Below are 20516 nucleotides of genomic sequence, written 5' to 3' on the forward strand. Positions count from 1 at the left end.
CCTAATGATCAAACAAGGAAATAGTTCCAATCGTTTTTTCCACCATTCATTTTTCCCATAGGGGATTTTAGAAACACTTATATAAACAATATGAGGTCAATAAGCAATATGAAGCCAACTAGCAATATGAGGCCAGTAAGGAATATGAGTCCAGAAAGCAATATGAGTCCAGTAAGCAATATGAGTTCTGCCTGGACTCCATTCAGTTACACCAGAGCAGCGTGATATGAGAATGGGGTTTTGTGTCTGTGCAAGAGTACTCAGGCAACAACATATAGGCCAACACTGAGTGTTGTGTCAGATATTTTGCATGTTTCCCTCATTAAATTACACTCCGGGCCAGACTATCAGCAAGTTCCATTCACCACGACTGTGAATGGGTCGCACATCTTTATTAACTGGAGAAAATGAAGTCATTGATTCAGATTGCTCTCTCGCCCTCTCTCTCTCTCTCGCTCTCTCTCTCTCTCTCTCTCTCTGTATCTGTCTCTCCCGCCCTCTCTCTCTCTGTCTCTCTCTCTCGCTCTGACTCTCTCTCTGACTCTCTCGCTCTGACTCTCTCTCTCTCACTGTCTGGTGGAGGTTATGCTTGAGCGTTCCCGTGTCACCTCCTCTCTTATTGCTGTAAAAGCCAATTTCCTACCACTCGTTTCTTATTCCATGCAAGCTATAGGACTATCTATTTCCCCCTCCCCAAACCCATATTGTATGGCAATTCATCTAATCCATTTAAATAGGCAGTATAGGCTATAGTGAGTGGGAAGTATCCAGTGCTGCATAGAAAAATATCACATTATACACATTGTATGTCCAACCAGGTGTTATTGAAATGTTATTCACATGCTATTCTTATTTACACATAATGCCATCAAGGAAAACCTATAAAACACAACACTGAGATATTTGCAAATGTCTTAGACTGGAGAGGATGGGCCTATAGCCAGTAAATGAACTGGCTATAGGCCCAGGCTATAGGCCCAGTCCTGCCATGCAGGACTGTAGTGGAAATAGGAGATTCACCAATCTCCATAAGTGGGTCGTGTAGATGGCGCTACAGGACTTGAATTAGCCTATTCTTGAGAGAGGGGCAGGGCATTATTACATTGAGCTTGATGAATAGCAACAAAATAGGCTATTACAGCTACAAAGTCGCATATGATTTTTTAAATAAGTCATCCTTATAAAATGTGTAAACCATTTCAAAGCCAACAATGTATTGCGAATGACGTTACTGCAGTGTACATTTCTTCCGGGTTGGGCTGGAGAGGGAGGATGCTTTCATATTGGGATCACAGTCATTGGGTGCGATGCTGCCTCTGGCTGCTCTGCAAGAGACAGCAGCCGGACTGACTGCCGCAGGGGCTCTCTGAACCCGAGCGGACTGCTGCCTACACACAGAGGCTACCAGCGCTCATTCTCGGCTAAATTGCTCCGCCGTCACGCACTGACCTAACAGTAAACGATGTTTTCAATGGACGCCGTTTCGCACGACATGTTTTAAGTCGCAGTTTTCGACCGTGGAAATTCCCCCTTCTCGGATTATTTTTTGAGGTACAACTGTGATCTCTTCATCACACATCGACTGGAGCAGAGCCAGCCACTCCATTTGCTAGCCGCATGCGAACGTCTCGTCGTTGGCAGTTAGCTTGGTAACGTTAGTCGATGTGTCTAGCTTTCTGGAGGTTTAGTTTCCATAATACTGGATTTAGTTTTCAGTTGCCTTTGGCATCGAGCTAGCTTTAGATTGTGTATCGTTTTAAACACCATTAGGTAGCTAAAGCTGGCTAGCTAGTGTACGTGTTATAACAAGCCAGGGAGATTTTGGTCGTCAAAGCACATCTGACTGACACGAGAGCAGCAGGGGGTTCGTTGGGATACGAAATGCGACTCGCTAAATAATCAAGGTTACACAGGAGAAACCACATACATTTCTCAGTTTTCATTCAAAAGGTACGTATTTAAATGGTAGCTAAGAATATCCGACATGTATTGCTGTAAACGTGGTGTAGAATTGTGTTGTTTATGCTAAACCAGTCGGTAGCTAGCTAATCCATTACCAGCTAGCTAGCAAGCACGGCCGTTGTCGATGATTGACACAGCTACTGGTCAGGTAACGGTAACTAACGGTCACATGGTCCGCTGTAGGTAACCACCTGGAGGCAGGCGGCTGGAGATGTTGTGATGGACATCTGTAGACCACGAAAGCAAATATATGCCAGTCAATGAAAAGCTGCAGTGGAATTTCAATATTCATGCTGTCATCAATTATACTACTGAAATATTTCACTGTAACTGTAGCTAGTAAAACATATAATCTTTGCTTAAACTGACCCCAAAAGGTTTATTTTCTGTGAGCATTTGGATGGAATGGTCTAACTACTCACAGCTTCTCATGTTATGATGATATATTGCTCTCAATAATGACGTATCACAAAATACCATTTACTTGAGAGTGAGCCAAGGTGTAGGCCTAGTCAGTAACACTTCATATAGCCTATCAGTAGTTGCTCTTTGTGTGTGTATTAATGTCAGTAGGCCTACTTAAAATTGCACTGTTATTGTGTTGTAATTGAGTGGTTTACACGAATGCAATAAGGAACAGTCCCTATTCCAACCAACTCTAATATAATGCAATCATCGAAAGTACTAGAGTAACAAGTGAACATCTTTACAATAGTAATTACAGCATTACTACACATGTATAAGAGCAACTAAATGTTACTGTATTTTCCTAAGACCAGCTGTGAACTCTGAGTCAATTAGTCAGTTGGAGTAGTCAGTTGGAGTCAGTCCAGAACTAGGCCTATAGCCATGCATAGCCTTCTCCCGGCTCCAGCTGATGCTCTACAACAGGCCTGAAGTTGATTACATTTCACGTAACCTAATCCGGAAGGGACCTTTTATAGAGCCTCGTTGATGTTTGTGGAGCCCGGGCCAGAGCAGGTCTATGTGTGAGTGTGTGTGTGTGCGAGAGAGAGTGTGTATCTTTGTCTGCGAGCGAGCGAGCCAGTGAGCATGCACTCGCAGTGCTGTAATTATACATCTGAGAGATAAGGAAATGGATTCACAATCAATCCTGTAACTCTCTGGCTGCAGATGAAGATGTAGGATTGACATGAAGAGGAATGAAATTAGTCCGTCATGTTTCTCCAGGGGCAGGAAGAGATGGTCATCCATTATTTATCATCCATGCCTGTGGATGAGGCCCAGGCTCTAGGATTGACATGAAGAGGAATGAAATTAGTCCGTCATGTTTCTCCAGGGGCAGGAAGAGATGGTCATCCATTATTTATCCTCCATGCCTGTGGATGAGGCCCAGGCTCTGTGGCTCTGGCTTGCACAATAGGAGAACATGTGCAGAACTGCTGCTCGCTGGAGGGAAGCTATCTGGCCTTATCTGTTAGCATGGGCCCCCTGCTACCCCCAGAGCACAATGTGGCCAGAGGGCATGGATGGCTGTGAACACTGAAACACAACACTGTGTTATTGCTTACAGCAGCAGAGAGCTGAGCTTGGAGTGACGACTGTAGCTGAACCGCAAAGAGGTAGAAGGAATACAGTTGTCATTTAGCAACAGTTAAAATATAATGACAGTTGCACAAGCTCTCTCTCTCTCACACACACACACGCACGCCCTGTCTCAAAACACGTGTGACTTCAGGCGTCTGATGTCCAAAGCCCCCCCCAAGCCTCTAAGTCCTCAGTCTGGCGATGTTGTGCCATGTTTTGAATCCCCCCTCTGTGAGACTGGAGGTACTTTGTCATGTTTTGTACCCTTCTACAGTGGAAATGCTGTGGGTTAGCCAATAGCCAAGCCCTGTTTTAAGGCATTACTGTCCAGCATTCACAGGAAATGAATCATGTTCCTCAATTCAAGGCTGTGGAGTCTGCATGATGTGTTTCCTGTCCTGCTATGTGTTCAGGCCCAGACCACAGCAGATGTGCTCCCCTATTTGGTGTGTGTGTGTCTGTGTGTGTTTCTGAGTCTGTGTGTGTGTTTCTCTAAGAGAGTGGATTTAGTGAGTGTGTGTAGTAGCTCTGGTGGAACAATAGCTCTATTCTGTGGTGTGTCTCTGGAGGAAGGCAGCGTTGGTTCTCCCTGAGCTGTGCCAGTGAGGCAGGCTCAGACTCAGACTGGGGTTGGGTAGGATTGGGTTTCCCCAGCCACCTGGAGCTCCCAGCACAGGAATGCCATTGTTCCCTGTGGTCCATGGCCGGAACACAGAACCATGCAGACTGGGGATGAGGAGTCACCCTATATCACCCGATATCTAAACCCTGTATCATTATAACTGACCCACAGAGACCTATATCACTGCAGCCTGTAGATTTTAGTTATTTAGCGGATGTTCTTATCCAGACCAACTTAGAGGAGCAATTAGGGTAAGTACCTTGCTCAAGGGCACATTGACAGATTTTTCACCTAGTCAGCTCGGGGATTTGAACCAGCAACCTTTCGGTTACCGTCCCTACGCTCTTAACCGCTAGGCTACCTACTATAATCCCATATCAATAACTCAGACTGACCTTTATCACTGGCCCATGTAGCCTAGGCCTAGTTTATCTCCCTGTGTCGAAGGCTGGGACAGGGGCACTACACTAGGAGTGGGATGAAATTGGATCTAGACGCTGATCCAAGGTTGGGTTGTCTTTTCACATAATGGGTAAGGTTAGGATTTGGGGAAAGCTAGCTGATCCTAGATCTGTGCCTAAAGGCAACTTCTATCCAGACCAGGGGATGCGTTGTATGGAAGGAAGAAGGATGTACTGTTGTATTTCCTGTTGATCCCCAGTATTGATCAATGCAACTGAAATGACGATGATCACACCACAACGCTACTGATGTTAGCTAATAAGTAGATCTCATAATAACAACAACAACATCACTCAGACACACATAGGTGGCTATACCTCTCTAAGGAGAGCTGCTGCCAGAGAAAAAAGTATCTCTCACATTCTTTCTCTATCCTTACCTCTTCTATCGCTCTCTCTCTCTCTCTTCATTAAAAAAAAAAACATGTCGCGAGCTGCATCCTTAGTGTACAAGAGAAAGTAGTGCACTGTTTTCTGCCAATAAACCTGGTCAAATAATGGCTAATAAACAACGACCCCCCCCCCCCCCCAAATTAAGTTTACATTTTTTCCCAAATAATGTTTTCTCAGTTGATTTTTTCCTGGTTTTAGATTGTTGTGGTTTTTGACTCTCAAAATTACAATTGTTCATAGAGAAACAACGAAATTGGATCTTCTGAGTCCATGTCAATGCTTAAATCACATCAGAAGATTAAAAAATGTTTAGGTCTGGAAGAAAACGAACACATTTTGATTTTTGAGTGTAATTCCCCTTTAATTGGCATCTGGCCCTTTAATTGGCATCTATTGAGGAATGTGCTGTCTAATGTGTTGGTCTAGCCATGGTTCTGTAAGCTACTGCTGCTGCTCCTTTCATGGCAAAGTTTGAAAATAACAAATGATATACTTACTCATTACATACTTCTGCCAGGTAAGCCTACTTTTTAGGTAACATTTAATTGAGAAGGTTTTGGTGAAAGTATTTGTGTCAACCCACAAGATGGTTATCATATCCACTGGCTACACATGGAGTTATAAACAAATGCACGTACCACACAGACAGACGGGCAATATTGCTGGAAATAAATGGGCAGATATTGTGTTAGGTTTGGCTTTTTAAGCCAGTAGTGGCAAACCAGGGGTGGGGATAATGTCAATGTTGCGTTGATTAGATAGTAGCTAGGAGCTTGCTGTGTCTGATACTTGTGAAATGTGTTAATGACAGTTTGCGGTGAAACACGTGAAAATTGTATGTACTTTCATAATTGTTTGGCAAGCTACTCATAGGTGGGCTCTTTAAAGCACTTTAAAAACACTCAAATCTAACTGGTTTTTGGATTTCAACATTGACTGACCTTCAGAACAGGAAGATGTGATGTCAGAAATGAAACATACTCTGATTTTATTTTTCATCTTGAAAAGGTTCCGAATTTTTCAAGGGCCTTATTTATGGAGATTGTGTCTAGCATCTTTCAGTGATGTCTGTAGGATCTAGGCTACCACAGTCTCTCCATAATCCTAGTGCAGTGTTGATCAGATACATTCACTCTACCAATCCACTTTATCATGTTCTTCTCTCTGATCTGATGGTCTGATATAAACTGATACTGTACACTCTTTACATCTGAGGTTTTTCCGGATGTTTGTCATAGTTAGATCAGATGGCAGAGAGGCACTGATTGTAAACTCAGTGTGACCATGGAGAGAGATGGAGCGAGATACAGAGAGAGAGCGAGAGAGAGAGAGAGAGAGAGAGAGAGAGAGCGAGCACCATGTTACTGTTTTTGCCTCTCAGGCTTTGTGTGTGTGTGCGTGTGTGTGTGTCCTCTGGCTGCTCATAGGGTCATATCAGGGATAGAATTACACAGAAGTGGGTCAGCCTTTGCCACTGGGGAGCCTTAACAGCTCTACACACACACACACACACACACACACACACACACACACACACACACACACACACAGAGTGTACAAAACATTAGAAACTCTTTCCATGACATAGAATGACCAGGTGAATCCAGGTGAAAGCTATGATCCCTTAATGATGCCACTTGTTAAATCCACTTCAGTCAGTGTAGATGAAGGTGAGGAGACAGGTTAAATAATGATTTTTAAGCCATGAGACAATTGAGACATAGATTGTGTATGTGTGCCATTCAGAGGGTGAATGGGCAAGACAAAAAATGTAAGTGCCTTTGAACAGGGTATTTATAGTAGGTGACAGGCGCACCGGTTTGAGTGTGTCGAGAATGGTCCACTATCCAAAGGACATCCAACCAACTTGACACAACTGTCACGTTCGTTGAATGACGGGTCAGAGCAAGGCGCAGCGTGATATACGTACATGTTTATTAACTTATAAACACAACGACAAAACAACAACCGAAACGAAACGTGAAGTCCGAGGTAGAACACACAGCATACCTTACACGGAACAAGATCCCACAACTCAACAGTGCCAATAGGCTGCCTAAGTATGATCCCCAATCAGAGACAACGAGCGACAGCTGCCTCTGATTGGGAACCACACCGGCCAACATAGAACTATACATACTAGAATGACAACCATAGAATATACACAACACAGAATATACACACCCTGACTCAACATATACGAGTCCCCTGAGTCAGGGCGTGACAGTACCCCCCCCAAAGGTGCGGACTCCGACCGCACAACCTTCACTTAACAGGGTAGGGGCCGGGCGGATCCGGCTCCGGGCGAGACAACCTTTTTCTCTCCGCCTCCCTGTTGCGCCCCATGTCTGGTCTGGACCTCGGCACGCTGCTTCCCCTCTCCTTCCTCCCACGATACACCAAGCCCTGTCTGGACCCTGGTGTGGGAGACCCCGAACCTGGAGAGGGGCTGACGTCATGGTCTGGACTTGAGCCGCTGACCGGAGCTGGACCGGGCACCGATGGAGCGGACTACTCAGGCACCGGACTGGAGCCGCTGACCGAAGCTGGATCAGGCACCGGTGGAGCGGACTGCTCTGGCTCCGGAGTGGGGCCGCTGACCGGAGCTGGACTTGACCCCGGTGGAGCAGACTGCTCTGGCTCCGGAGTGGAGCTGCTGACCGGAGATGGACTGGACGCCGGTGGAGCGGACTGCTCCGGCTCCGGAGTGGAGCAGCTGACTGGAGCTGGATCAGGCACCGGTGGAGCGGACTGCTCTGGCTCCGGTTTGGAGCCGCTGACCGGTGCCGGACCAGGCACCGGTGGAACAGGCACGGGCTGGGCCGGACTGGCGACGTGCACCACTGGCTTGGTGCAAGGAGCAGGAACAGGCCGAGCCGGACTGGCGACGCGCACCACTGGCTTGGTGCGAGGAGCAGGAACAGGCCGGGCCGGACTGGCGACGCGCACCACTGGCTTGGTGCGAGGAGCAGGAACAGGCCGGGCCGGACTGGCGACGTGCACCACTGGCTGGGTGCGAGGAGCAGGAACAGGCCGGGCCGGACTGGCGACGCGCGCCACTGGCTTGGTGCGAGGAGCAGGAACGGGCCGGGCCGGACTGGGAACACGCACCACTGGCTTGGTGCGAGGAGCAGGAACAGGCCGGGCCGGACTGTGGAGGCGGACTGGAGCGGAGAGCTGACACAACCCGTCCTGGCTGGATGCCAACTTCCGCACAGTATGTGTGAGGCATCAACACAGGACGCACTGGGCTGTGCACGCGCACTGGCGATACAGTTCGTAGAACCGGCGCAGGATATGCGGGACCGAGGAGGCGTACTGGAGACCAGGAGCGTTGAGCCGGCACACCCCGTCCTGGCTGGATGCCCATCTTCGCACGGCACGTGCGTGGTGCAAGCACAGGACGTACAGGACCGCATAACACGGAGCCTGCCCAGTCATACGCTTCCTCGCGTGAGTACGGGGAATTGGCTCTGCTCTGACACTAGGCTCCGCCAACCACCCCGTGTGCCCCCCCCAACATTTTTTCTTGGGGCTGCTTCTCGGGCTTCCTCCTCGACCGGCCTCCTCCGTGTTGCCGTTGCACCTCTCCTGCCTGGGCATCTACCTTAGCCCATGGTCCTCTCCCCGCAAATATCTCTTCCCATGACCACAAATTGCCCACCTGTGACATGGCTATTCGCTCCGCCTGGGCACGCTGCTTGGTCCTCGTTTGGTGGGATCTTCTGTCACGTTCGTTGAATGACGGGTCAGACCAAGGCGCAGCGTGATGTACGTACATGTTTATTAACTTATAAACACAATGACAAAACAACAACCGAAACGAAACGTGAAGTCCAAGGTAGAACACACAGCATACCTTACACGGAACAAGATCCCACAACTCAACAGTGCCAATAGGCTGCCTAAGTATGATCCCCAATCAGAGACAACGAGCGACAGCTGCCTCTGATTTGGAACCACACCGGCCAACATAGAACTATACATACTAGAATGACAACCATAGAATATACACAACACAGAATATACACACCCTGACTCAACATATACGAGTCCCCTGAGTCAGGGCGTAACAACAACTGTGGGAAGCATTAGAGTCAACATGGGCCAGCATCCCTGTGCAACCCTTTCGACACCTTGTAGAGTCCATGCACCGACGAATTGAGGCTGTTCCGAGGGCAAAAGTGTTCCTAATGTTTTGTACTTTCAGTGTATATATATATATACACACACACACACACACACACAGGCAGGAATCACCTATCGCACACTCTATGGTCAACACACACGTTCTGGCTGGGTAGTGTGTCTTTGCTGTGTGAGGTTGATAATTGGCCAAGGGTAGCTAACACCATGTGGGAAGGTGTGATGCCACCAGGGAATTTTTTGTATTAATTTTTTTATTTCACCTTTATTTAACCAGGTAAGCCAGTTGAGAACAAGTTATCATTTACAACTGCGACCTGGCCAAGATAAAGCACTGTGAGATGACTGTGTGTGTGTGTGTCTCCACCGTAAACATGCTGTTCCACCGTTTAAGACAGGAGAACCATAAACGTCAGGTTTTACAAATCTCTCTTTACAGCCCTGATTGGTCCTCTGTAGCTCAGTTGGTAGAGCGTGGCGCTTGCAACGCCAGTATAGTGAATTCGATGTATGCACGCAGGACTTGAAATTGCTTTGGATTGAAGGTAAATGTCATTTTTTTTAAATGTTGTGTGTCAGTGACCGCCCCGCCCCCACCAAGATGATGTATTGAACCAAGAGCTCGCCCCGCCTATACAATAGTCTTCTATGGTCAAGAGTTCACATGATGTTAGTCATGTTTTCCATTCTAGTAAAGCCTATCAGTTACTTCTCTCTTATATGTTGTAATAGAACTCAGGAACCACTCAGAGCTCTAAAGGAAGTGTAAAGCCTGGTGATGTTTATGGTTCTCCTCTCTTAAATGGTGGAATAGAATGTTTATGGTGGAGAGACTCGGGACATGATGGTACACTAGTGGTTAATGTTACGGGCCAGGTCAGACAGAGGTGGACAGTGTGTTCTATGTACCAGTCAGATGGACAGTGTTTCTAATCCATTGTTTCTCTCTGGGTTTCCCAGGGCCTCAACAAAAGCTGCTCCCCTTTTTTTTTCAAAATGACTGATTCAGTTCTTCTTCCAGTTTTTCTAAAGTTTCAGTTTTTCTACTTTTTGTGTTGTTCTGCAGATTACCATTCAGATGACCTTGAGCCAGATATCCTCCAGTCCTCTCTCCTTCCTAATAGACAGAGTGGCAGAGCCTCCAGTGTCCTCAACAGTGATAGAGAGAGTGAAAAGGAGAAGCAACATATCTTCTGCAGGATGGAAACACACAGCTGGGCCCAGTTTCACCCCAGTCCCCTCCTGACAATGTATGCTGTGGTCGTGTGTATGTGTGTGTGTGTGTGCGTGTGTCAGGGTTTCCGTTAGCCGGCTTTTGTCCGGTTAAAAAAAATAGAAAAGTTGATTAAATAAAATTGGCGCTGGCCAATTGTCCGGGAGAATAATACAAATAATCCCATTGCGAAATAATAGCCTATTCATTGATGGAAATAACAGTCGATGTAAATACATTTGACTGGTCATACTTATCGGTCTATAGGTTACTTTACATAATTTAGTGGAATGAAATTGGCGCGTGTGTACAGTATATTCGTTATGTATCTTATTCATCACACGCTACAGCATACAGATACCGAGCCTTTGAGTGGAGAATCTGTCAGACAGCGCAAGAGCTGCTGCTGCAGCATCCTGTGGTGCTTCCGAGACAACTGGGAACTCGTAAAAATACGAGGTCAAATCATGATGTCAGTGAGCTTCAGGTCGGAAAGTTGGAGCTCTAGAAAGAGGCCAGAGTTCCCGAGTTGGAATTCCGAGTTGGATGACAGTTCAAAAGATTTTTCCCAGTCGGAGCTCGTTTCTTTCCCCAGTTGTCTTGAACGCGGCATCAAACGGCAACGGAAGGCATGCTTCATCAGTGCCTTCACACACCACTTTGCAATGGAGGCAGTATGCATTTAGAAAATATATACTTAATTGTTAGAAACCTGAACGTTTCAATACATATGAGGCATGTCTTACCTTGCTTCAAAGTATCCTATTAGATCTCATCTCTTTCTAAATTTCGAACAGATATTTTAATCTCTGTCACATGAAACCACTTGCATGTGCAGTGCCCTATTGACAACGGGGTTTTCCCTCTAATTGCATTATGGAACAAACATTCGCACGTAGCCTACTACCTTGTGTGCATTGCTGCGCTTATAATGTGAATAATTAATAGTTGATCAACATTTTAAGCTAAACATTCTGATCTGTTGCATCAGACTCATTGCTTTCTTTTTTCTTTTAGTGATGTAGCCTTGGCCTACTGGTTGGATAGATTTGGGATCTATCGTCCCATAACTGTCCTAGAGTCTGTTTGGAATAGGCAATTTGTTTCTCGACAAGCTGACCAATAAAATAGGTAGCCTAAACTTTTCTACTATAGTATATTGACATAGGCTAGTGATTTTTCTGTTCGTTACTCGTCTTGTTGGCTGAGGAAAAGTAGATGTGGACAGTTATTCGAACATGTTCAAAGTGCACATCAGAATTCGGTAAGAAGGACCGCACATTGCTGAATGCTCGACTTGCATGTTCTGTTAATATGAATTACCATATTCGAAATCTGTCATTCTGAGCACTGTGGGTGGACACCCTAATCAGGTTACCCACCCAATGCAGATGGGTCCGGTAAATTAAAATGTTGCTGGACAAATGTCCGGCTCCACATTTTCCAAAAAGGAAACCCTGGTGTGTGTGTGCCTGTGTGCAGAGTCCAACGTTTAAGATGCAGTATCCAGAAATCGCTCTGCCATTTCCTGGTTGCTAAAATTCTAGTAGTTCGCCTAATTTCAGTTTATGTGACAAAACAAGCAAGTATAGTGTAGAGAATCATTGTACCATGTAAACCGCTGTGAAATATTATTTTCCATAACCCAAAATATTGTATTTTCAGCTGTTTGAAGCTGGTGTACAAAAAACGTGAAGGATATAAATAGCACACATAGAACAGATCTACCGCTTCTTAGACTTGCTTTCAATGAGAATGACAGATCTATAACTCACGTTTCTATGTGAATTTTGTCGCATCGCCCAAAAAGTTACTTATTGCAGCCAGTTGGCCAAAAATATACTGGTCATAACAGAATTTCTACATGGTGTAGTTCTGCAGGGCCTATAGCTTGGGATGCTTTCTCTCTATATTCAGCTACATTTGGTTATTATGATATGTATTAAAAAGCTGTGTAATATAATTTAGCAATACAAGTCATTACTCTATTCGCTAGAATTGCATTGGATTAATTCCATTCATTTTTGTTTTTAAAGTATGTCATTTTGAGACAAAAAAAATCTCAAAATAGGCCGTTGCCCCTTTAAGACAAACGTTTCAGAAGAGATATCGACCTGTGGCTACAGTAGGCTAGCGAAGACGAATGCTAGGTGTCTTTGTAGCTTTTTCTTTGCAGACTATCAACAGTAAACAGCATATTGCTAGTATGTTCACTATTGAAGGTTTATTTTTGTAAATCACTTTCCCTAAAATAAATAAGCTCAGCGAGTAGATTGATGGGCGCTTCTTTTAACTCTGGACAGCTTGCGTGTGCTGTGTGAAGGCATCAACTCATGTACTGCTCGAGAAGTTGTGACTCGCGGGAGCGTGGTGGTGCTTGAATGAACGGCCAATCATATTGCTCAAATACAAATAGCATGACTTTTCCGCTTGTAGTCTTGGTGGTTTTCAATGGCAGACTGTGACAGAGCAGGTAGATGTTGAACTGGAATGCGGAAATGCGCTGAAAAGCTGACGAGATCCACTGGCCCAACACGTTTCTACTGGCCCCGGGCCAGCGGGCCAGCGTTAATGTTGGACCCTGGTGTTAGGTGGTGGGCCGTAGCAGGCTATCTGCATTAGTTTTCCAGATGATCGATCTCTGTCGAGGGAGGAGATGGTTTTTACATATTGTGTATATATTTCTTCTGAACACATTTCTGTTCGTTGGCAATGTCAATTCTTGCAATTTATTTCTAAATACTTACTTTTATGTTCGCTAGCTGGACAGGCAAACGCCGCCGAGTACTGTAGACCTATCAAAACTTGTGTACTATCCATGGTACTATCTCTGCTGATCACCTCTGCCAATCACGTTATCCGTATCTAAGGTACTGTATGTTATACACTGCTCAAAAAAATAAAGGGAACACTAAAATAACACATCCTAGATCTGAATGAATGAAATAATCTTATTAAATACTTTTTTCTTTACATAGTTGAATGTGCTGACAACAGAATCACACAACAATTATCAATGGAAATCAAATTTATCAACCCATGGAGGTCTGGATTTGGAGTCACACTCAAAATTAAAGTGGAAAACCACACTACAGGCTGATCCAACTTTGATGTAATGTCCTTAAACAAGTCAAAATGAGGCTCAGTAGTGTGTGTGGCCTCCACGTGCCTGTATGACCTCCCTACAACGCCTGGGCATGCTCCTGATGAGGTGGCGGATGGTCTCCTGAGGGATCTCCTCCCAGACCTGGACTAAAGCATCCGCCAACTCCTGGACAGTCTGTGGTGCAACGTGGCGTTGGTGGATGGAGCGAGACATGATGTCCCAGATGTGCTCAATTGGATTCAGGTCTGGGGAACTGGCGGGCCAGTCCATAGCATCAATGCCTTCCTCTTGCAGGAACTGCTGACACACTCCAGCCACATGAGGTCTAGCATTGTCTTGCATTAGGAGGAACCCAGGGCCAACCGCACCAGCATATGGTCTCACAAGGGGTCTGAGGATCTCATCTCGGTACCTAATGGCAGTCAGGCTACCTCTGGCGAGCATATGGAGGGCTGTGCGGCCCCCCAAAGAAATGCCACCCCACACCATGACTGACCCACCGCCAAACCGGTCATGCTGGAGGATGTTGCAGGCAGCAGAACGTTCTCCACGGCGTCTCCAGACTCTGTCACGTCTGTCACATGTGCTCAGTGTGAACCTGCTTTCATCTGTGAAGAGCACAGGGCGCCAGTGGCGAATTTGCCAATCTTGGTGTTCTCTGGCAAATGCCAAACGTCCTGCACGGTGTTGGGCTGTAAGCACAACCCCCACCTGTGGACGTCGGGGCCCTCATACCACCCTCATGGAGTCTGTTTCTGACCGTTTGAGCAGACACATGCACATTTGTGGCCTGCTGGAGGTCATTTTGCAGGGCTCTGGTAGTGCTCCTCCTGCTCCTCCTTGCACAAAGGCGGAGGTAGCGGTCCTGCTGCTGGGTTGTTGCCCTCCTACGGCCTCCTCCACGTCTCCTGATGTACTGGCCTGTCTCCTGGTAGCGCCTCCATGCTCTGGACACTACGCTGACAGACACAGCAAACCTTCTTGCCACAGCTCGCATTGATGTGCCATCCTGGATGAGCTGCACTACCTGAGCCACTTGTGTGGGTTGTAGACTCCGTCTCATGCTACCACTAGAGTGAAAGCAACGCCAGCATTCAAAAGTGACCAAAACATCAGCCAGGAAGCATAGGAACTGAGAAGTGGTCTGTGGTCACCACCTGCAGAACCACTTCTTTATTGTGGGTGTCTTGCTAATTGCCTATAATTTCCACCTGTTGTCTATTCCATTTGCACAACAGCATGTGAAATGTATTGTCAATCAGTGTTGCTTCCTAAGTGGACAGTTTGATTTCACAGAAGTGTGATTGACTTGGAGTTACATTGTGTTGTTTAAGTGTTCCCTTTATTTTTTTGAGCAGTGTATTTGTAGGCTATGCCATATGTATTGGCTAATATGCATATGCAGCTGTAGTTTTTAAACCTCCATTCTAGCATACATCACACACATCTTTCTATCTATGTGATTCAAAAACTGAATTCACTGACAGAGAGATAGCTAATTAAACACATTGACATTTACAGTAGCTGGGTAGGCTAGTCAAACATTGGCTAGCTTTCAATAAATTGGCTAAATGGTCAATGGAGTTACCTCTTCATACGATCAAGACAATTCGTATTGCATGCTGCATATTTTAAATGCCCTCGAAAACAGATATTTATCTTCTTTCAGTCTTGGGGAGCTAGCAATATCTGTTCCTCTTCATCAGACAACAGCTGGAGTTTTCACAAGAGGCTATGTTTACGTCATAGAGATATGCAGGCCTTCATCACAAGGGGTAGGTATGGGAGTTCTGATTGATTGCAAGTTTAACAGTTCGGCATATTTGTGTTGAAATATACTTTTTATGAGAAAATGTGCAAGAATTGAAGGTGCCAACAAATGTTATAGTCATCATAAAAATGTTTTACAGTCGTGTATATAACAAATCAGCTCCTCCCTCGACAGGGCTTCGGCCTACCACCCTATGTGTGCGCTTCTCTCCTTCAGCATCTGTTTCAGCATGAGATATTACTCCCACAGGAAAGGCCTGGTTTCCATGGTGACACCCCCCCCCCTCCAGAGGAAATGGAATGTGTCCAAATTCTGCTGACTCATTGAGAAATAGTGCAGTGACACACACACACATCTCCAATCACATGAGTCTTCAGTCTGTCTGTCTGTCTGTCTGTGAATGATTGAGTGTGTGTCTGATCTCTGTCTGTTTTGTGAGTGAGTGTGTTTCATTGTCATGCGTGCTGTGCTTATGCCTATGGTGTGTGTGTGTTGGCTGGGTGCCCCAGTCAGAAAGCCTGGAGTAGACAGGATTTAGAGGGATAACTGGGAGCAGACAGGACTACTACTCCAGAGGATAGCTTTCTATTGGACTGGCCTATTGTGGCCTATCTTTCACTTTCACAGTGGCTCACAACTTTTTTCACATCTGTTATTTCACCCAGCCCACTGTTGTGTGAGGGGATGAGAGATGGGGAGACTGAGAGAGTAGAGAGACTCCTTCCCTCCCCCTCTCTCTTTCTTTCTCTCTCTCTCCTTCTGATCAGCATATCTACCCTCAGCCGCTGGGCTAGAGAACAACAGGCCCATTATATGTGTGTGTGTGTGATCCGATCATGTGGGTCAGCAGCCTTTTCTGGAGGTCTCAACTCTCCTTCTTACACTAGTGTTGGGAGGAGTTAGAACAGACCACTAGGCCTACACTACTAAATACCTATATACACTTCTACAATTCCAATTCCAAGGCTGTGTGTGTGTTTAGCTTTGGGGACTGTGTGAAGAGGTGCTAAATGAAATATTGATACAGTTCTTAATTGCATTGCTACTGGTGCTGGCCCAGGTTAGGTATCTGTGTGTGTGTGTGTGTGTGTGTGTGTGCATGTGACTGTGACTGTGACTGTGTGTGTGCGTGACTGTGTCTGTGCCTAGTGAATTATCATTACATTTTACAGCAGCCAACAGGCTATTGAGTGGCTCATTTATTAATACAACCTTATTGGAGTAGCAGCTGTAGTGGGAGGGGTGGGGGGATGCAGGCAGGCAGACAGATAAAGCAGTTGTGTTTGTGTAAAACCATTTCCCGGGGGATGATGGAGGTACGCAGCCCAGGGTGTATCAATCTGCCCCATGGCTTCTGGCTATTTACTGGAAGAGGAAGACAGTGTGGTCATGTGACAAAAAATATGGCTGGGAATGCCGACCCAGCTGGGATTGGGAACGCTGGGAATGTCATGCTGGCGTCAGAAACATGTAGAAAAGGAGAAATGTTTGGAAGAGGAGAGGAGAAGAGGATAGGAAAGGAGAGCAGAGGGGATATGAAGAGAGGGGAGGAGAGTAGAAGAGGGGAGGAGAGGATAGGAGGAGAGAGGGAGAGGATAGGAGGAGAGGAGAAGCCTAGCGGTTAAGAGCGTTGAGCCAATAACCGAAAGGTTGCTGGTTCGAATCCCCGAGCCGACTAGGTGAAAAATCTGTCAATGTGCAAGGCACTTAACCCTAATTGCTCCTGTAAGTCGCTCTGGATGAGAGTGTCTGCAAAATGTAAAATAAAACATGAGAGGAGAGGGGATGAAGGGGGGAGAGGAGTAGAGAGGAGAGAATAAGATGAGAGGAGGAGAGGGGATAAGATGAAAGGGGATGAGATGAGGGGGGAGAATGAGTCGAAGGGAAGAAGGAGGAGGGAGAGCGAGAGGGATTACAAAATCTGGACATAGCCTAGCTAGAGGACAAGAGATATGGACTGTGACTACAGGATATAGCCTAGCTAGAGGACAAGAGATATGGACTGTGACTACAGGATATAGCCTAGCTAGAGGACAAGAGATATGGACTGTGACTACAGGATATAGCCTAGCTAGAGGACAAGATATATGGACTGTGACTACAGGATATAGCCTAGCTAGAGGACAAGAGATATGGACTGTGACTACAGGATATAGTCTAGCTAGAGGACAAGAGATATGGACTGTGACTACAGGATATAGCCTAGCTAGAGGACAAGAGATATGGACTGTGACTACAGGATATAGTCTAGCTAGAGGACAAGAGATATGGACTGTGACTACAGGATATAGTCTAGCTAGAGGACAAGAGATATGGACTGTGACTACAGAATATAGCCTAGCTAGAGGACAAGATATATGGACTGTGACTACAGGATATAGCCTAGCTAGAGGACAAGAGATATGGACTGTGACTACAGAATATAGCCTACTGTAGCTAGAGGACAAGTGATATGGACTGTGTGTGTTTGTGTAGGTGCACTGGTGTACATGTAGGCCCAGGCCTGTCAATGTGGTTTCAGTGTCTATGTTCCTTTTCCTGTGCTCACCAGTCACCACTCTCCGTAAACAGGAAGCAGCTCTCTCTCTCTGCCATTAGTGTCACAGTGACTCTTCCAGGAGTAGGAAACCTCTTTTTACCCACTGTTCATAATCTATTCCTGGTATTCCTGTCCACTGTTCTGTGTATTCCTACTGGTATTTCTGTTGTCCCGCTGTTCTTGTTTTCCCTCTCTCACTCATTAGGGGGACTCCCAGGAATGTGTCAGGATTCAGTAATAATGATTGTAAAAGTCTCTGTCATAGTCCTCTGGAGTCTTAGTTTAGCATAGCTTGTGAGTAATGTTTGTAGTTGTGGTGTTTGGAGTGACTAATGTATGTCTGAGGGCCTCTCAAGGTTTTATAAGCTTTCCTCTCTCTCACTCTGTGACGTCACAGTTTGTGTGTGTGTCAGGGTTTGCCGACAAATACCATTGGCGCCGGCTAATTGTACAGGAGAAGAAAAAAAATCCTATTGCAAAATAATGCTTTTAGCCTATTCATTAATTTAAATACCAGTCGATGTAAATACATTTCATCTATAGGGCAATTTACATAATTTAGTGAAATTAAATTGCTGCGTGTGTATTTTCATTAGTCGTCTTATTTATAACACGCCCACAGCATACCGATCCTGAGCTGCTGCTATAGCGCCTCAAACAGCTCGTTCGTTGCTGCTGGAGTGAAACGTGCTTTTATACGCCCAATCATTGTGCAACAAATCAAAATGCAATCGCGTGTTAAAAACAGTTTTGATGGGCACAATTAAAAATAGCTACTATATATATTTTTTCAACTGGTAATTGAAGCATGCTTCCCTTTCGCTATTCAAGTGTCAAGGCAACAGTAGGCAGGCTTCCGCGTGTCACACACCACTTTGCAATGAGCTGGAGGCAGTATGCATTTTGAAAACATATAGCCTACTAAATTGTTTGAAACCTGAACGTTTTACATCATATTATGAGGCTTGCTTCAAAGTAGCCTAGCCAAAAAAGTATTCCATATGCCATTGAAACCAGTAGCCTATTTCTGTTTATTGGTTTTCAAATCAACTTTCTTTCATTGTCCAGTAGCCAAACTTCAATCCTAGTCATATTAGCAACCCATGCTAGTTGTTGCATCTTTAGAGCTCCCGTCTTTCTAAATTTCTAACAGATATTTTCATCTCTGTCACATGAAACCGCTCGCGTATGCAGTGCACTTTTGGCAACTATGTTTTCCCACTAGTTGCATTATGGAACGAACATTCGCACGTAGCCTACTGCCCTGCCGTGCGCAGTGCTGCGCTTATGACGTGAAGAAATAATAGTTTATCAACATTATACGCTAAACGTTCTGATCTGTTGCATCAGCCTCATTGCTTTTTAAAGTTTTTTTGATGTAGCCTTGGCCTACTGGTTGGATGAATTTGGGATCTATCGTCCCATAACTGTGTGTTTGGAATAGGCTATTTCCTTTTCACACAGAACGACAAGCTGACCAATAGAATAGGTAAACATTTCTACTATGGGTGATAGTAGATTGACATAGGCTAGTGATTTTGCTGTTCGTTACTTGTCTTGTTGGCTGAGGAAAAGTAAATGTGGACAGTTATTCTAACATCTTCAAAGTGCGCATCGGAATTTGGTAAGAAGGACGCACGCCGTTGCATCCTCGAGTTGCATGTTCTGTTAAGATGAATTACCATGATCTAAATGTGATTTCTGTCATCCTGAGCACCGTGGGTGGACGCCCTAATCAGGTTACGCACCCAATGCATATGGGTCCGGTACATTTCTCAAATGTCCGGTAAATTAAAATGCTGCCGCCATACAGTTTGCAAAATAGTTGGGAAGAGATGTTGGATGTGCCGATTCCATGGCACATGGTTTATGAACTGATACACAAAACAATGTTGTGGGGGATACATAACTGCAGATTTGGCTGTGAAGAGAGTCGCAGGTTCAGGAATGGCTGAAAGATCACAACATTTACCTGGAGCTAGCTCTGCAGCATTTCGCCCCAAAGTACGTTCATCTCTAGGAGACAGAATGCGTCTCCTTCCTGAGCGGTATGACGGCTGCGTGGTCCCATGGTGTTTATACTTGCATACTATTGTTTGTACAGATGAACGTGGTACCTTCAGGCATTTGGAAATTGCTCCCAAGGATGAACCAGACTTGTGGAGGTCTACAATTTTTTTTCTGGGGTCTTGGCTGATTTATTTTGATTTTCCCATGATGTCAAGCAAAGAGGCACTGAGTTTGAAGGTAGGCCTTGAAATACATCCACAGGTACACCTCCAATTGATGTCAATTAGCCTATCAGAAGCTTCTAAAGCCATGACATCATTTTCAAAGCTGTTTAAAGGCACAGTCAACTTAGTGTATGTAAACTTCTGACCCACTGTAATTGTGATACAGTGAATTATAAGTTAAATAATCTGTCTGTAAACAATTGTTGGAAAAATTACTTGTGTCATGCACAAAGTATAGATGTCCTAACCGACTTGGCAAAACTATAGTTTGTTAACAAGAAATGTGTGGAGTGGTTGAAAAACTAGTTTTAATGACTCCAACCTAAGTGTATGTAAACTTCCGACTTCAACTGTATATTTTTTAAAGAAATAAATATATATGGAGGATTGGAAATGATGCAGACAATTACATTGATAGAACCGACAATCAATCTCCAATATTAAAGCTGATCTACCATCTAAAAAAATTAATTATAATAATATGCTGCCGGTCAAATGTCTGGCGGCACATTTTCCTAAAG

The 20516-nt window shown here is 45.3% G+C and overlaps 1 protein-coding gene across 1 annotated transcript in view; it reads left to right on the forward strand.

Moving 5' to 3' along the window:
- The first annotated feature begins 1319 nt into the window (after positions 1-1319).
- LOC311139550 (polypeptide N-acetylgalactosaminyltransferase 1) overlaps positions 1320-20516 on the forward strand; it is a 47578-nt gene continuing 28381 nt past the window's right edge. The window contains exons 1-2 of the mRNA XM_084174437.1: positions 1320-1950; positions 10199-10382. The gene's annotated coding sequence lies outside the window, so the exon portion shown is untranslated. The remainder of the gene's footprint in view (positions 1951-10198; positions 10383-20516) is intronic.

The sequence above is a fragment of the Coregonus lavaretus genome (assembly GCF_964263955.1).
Source record: "Coregonus lavaretus genome assembly, chromosome: 13".
NCBI lineage: Eukaryota > Metazoa > Chordata > Actinopteri > Salmoniformes > Salmonidae > Coregonus > Coregonus lavaretus.